The sequence below is a fragment of the Amia ocellicauda genome, chromosome 6 (assembly GCF_036373705.1).
Source record: "Amia ocellicauda isolate fAmiCal2 chromosome 6, fAmiCal2.hap1, whole genome shotgun sequence".
Lineage (NCBI taxonomy): Eukaryota > Metazoa > Chordata > Actinopteri > Amiiformes > Amiidae > Amia > Amia ocellicauda.
In genome coordinates, this window is record NC_089855.1 from 21,210,581 (window position 1) to 21,213,711 (window position 3,131).

Genomic DNA, 3,131 nt, shown 5'->3' on the forward strand with positions numbered 1-3,131 from the left:
GAGGGGGCCATTCAACCCATCATGCTCGTTTGGTGTCCATTAATAACTAAGTGATCCAAGGATCCTATCCAGTCTATTTTTAAATGTTCCCAAATTGTCGCTTCAACCACATCGCTGGGGAGTTTGTTCCAGATTGTGACGACTCTCTGTGTGAAGAAGTGTCTCCTGTTTTCCGTTTTGAATGCCTTGAAGCCCAATTTCCATTTGTGTCCCTGGGTGCGTGTGTCCCTGTTGATCTGGAAAAGCTCCTCTGGTTTGATGTGGTCAATGCTTTTAATGATTTTGAAGACTTGAATCAAGTCCACACATAGTCTCCTCTGTTCCAGGGTGAAAAGGCTCAGGTCCCTCAGTCTCTCAGTAGGACATTCCCTTCAGACCTGGAATAAGTCTGGTTGCTCTCCTCTGAACTGCCTCTAGAGCAGCGATATCTTTCTTGAAGTGTGGTGCCCAGAACTACACACAGTATTATAGATGAGGGCTAGTGCATTGTACAGTCTTAACATTACTGCCCTTGTTTTAAATTCTACACTTTTGACAATATACCCTAACACTCTGTTTGCCTTTTTTATTGCTTCCCCACATTGTTTGGATGGAGAAAGTGAGGAGTCCACATAGACTCCTAGGTCTTTCTCATGCGTTACTTCATCTAGTTCTATTCCTCCCATAGTGTAATTATAGTGGACATTTTTATTACCAGCATGTAATACCTTGCACTTGTCCACATTCAATTTCATCTGCCAGGTGTCGGCACACAACTGAATATTATCTAAGTCCCTTTGAATAACCTGTGCTGCCGAGATTGTATCTGCTGAGCCACCTATTTTAGTATCATCTGCAAATTTCACAAGTTTGCTAACTATCCCAGAGTCCAGATCATTAATGTAGATTAGAAAAAGCAAAGGCCCTAGTACTGATCCCTGTGGAACTCCACTAACAACCTAACCTGTGTTCCTTACTTCAAATCAACTAGTGAAATATACGTAATTATTATAGAATGATAGTGAAAACATAGTGGGGAAATGTGATATCATATCACAAGACCTTCATCATATTTATGGGGCATGACTGGAAATCTAAAGCCTTTCTATTATAAGTATGACATAAAATATGATTTTATTACAAATTATAAATATTGTACTTTCACAACAAAATAGAAATACAATATAAAACAGAAACAGAAAGATTCCTCAAGCCTGAGGAATATATGTCCAGGTCAAAGTTTCTACCTGGCAGTCTTCCCTATCCATTATGAGCAATCAAAGCTAGTTTGACAATCAAGAGAATAGAGCACAGAGAACATTCCAGCCGAGTGGTGGGCAGCTTTGTGTTCGGTGTTTGTTGAAAGGGTTGGCTGTGGAAGCCTACATTCCTACAGGCTCAATGATATCCAGGTGGTCAGCCCTGAACACAGCTATACTCACGTGTGAAGAAGCGAGTCGGAGTTGTGGAATTCATATCCCTCTGCTGCTCCCTCACTCTCAGCCTATAACAACACAGATCTGACACAGGAGGGGCACCAAACAATTCATCACCATACACCTTTCCAACACGTGAAACATATTTTGAAAGGCATTTTATACTATTTTACCCGCTATGTTGGTCAATTGTGATTGCAAAGCACAAGATGTCTGGTATGTAATTATACAAAATGCAAGAAACGTATACAACATTAGGTACAAAACAAAAAACAAAGTTACTTCTGAGCTGCTCTTTCATTGGCAGCACCTTTCTCCAGCTGGCTCTTGCGCTTATGCTCCTGGCCAGCGGCGAGAGCCTCCTCCTCCTCTAAGATGTTCTCACACACCGACTTATAGGCCAGACAACAGAACAGCTGGATACAGCCCAAAAAGGATGTCGGTTTGCCAGATATTGCATGGTGCACAGTGCAGTGTAGACATGAACTGATCACCATGCAATTTGAAACAAGGAAGTGGGCAGTTTAAAGATGTACTGAAGGGACTCAAACTGCTATCCACACCATGACGTACATGGCACAAACATTTAACAAGTATGTGACGGATATGTCACGCTGGATTCTTGAGGCTTCATGGAGGATTATTCCCAGCAGTCCTCCACTGCCCATAGCTTCACTAATCAATACCCTGCGGAGACAACAGTGGTGGTTGTGTTTTTTCCTCAGTTGCGCCTTTAATTATGTAAAACACTTTTTTTATTTCTTTTAATTTATGTCTTCTGCATTCATATAGTTTTGTGTCAGGGCCTCTCCCGTGCTAAATACTGAAGATGTTTAAGATGAAGAACAACTCCCTAAATACACAAATACAAATGGTTTCTCAGCAAGATGACTGTGTTTCTTCAACATATTTTGTTTATTGTTCCTTTTCTGGACAGTATTTTCACATTACATCCGAGAAACAGCTCACTTGGTCAGGTCAGGCTCAGTGCTCAGCTGCTGCCTCGTCACAAAGAGCTTGCTGACCTGCTGACAGAACTCATACACACCCAAATCCGCTTCACTTCCTGAAGGCTCCACGGAGGACCTGGCAGACTGAAGGAAGAGACACAGAGCCAGGTAAATATCAGGAGCATACTGCAATGCTGGAAGAATTGTAAGTGTACAATCATTTACAAAAGGTTTTACTTTTTTTTTTCAGATTTAAAGAGTACCATTGATTACAACTGTACAATAGTTAAACTTAGATAGGAGGTGGCTGGACTCAGGCTTGTATGCAAGAACAGCAGGAACCTCTGGTAAAATGTATAATGCATCATTCTGTAGCTTTTGGATCTGAACATGCTCACTCTTTGAGAGAAGGACATAGAAACCGGTAGCATCATTATAAAACAAGATATAAAATGCAAATGCAAGTCTTCAATAAATTGATAATTCCAGTTAAATTAATAGTTCTTACCCTTTTTTAATTAACTTAGTTTTCAATTAACTATGTTTTTTTAAATCATCTAAGTCCATAAGAGGCTATACCGAAAACATTTCTGGTGCAGTTTTCTAAATAACGTAGTGCTCATTAGAGCTTGACAAAGATCTGTAAGTTCATCTGTAAGATGAAGTTACATAACTTACATAAGCAACCAGTTTCTGCTTTGTTAAAAGGGGTTAATGCAACTGCAACAAGCACAAACTGGAGCAGACAAACATGTAACTACTAGCT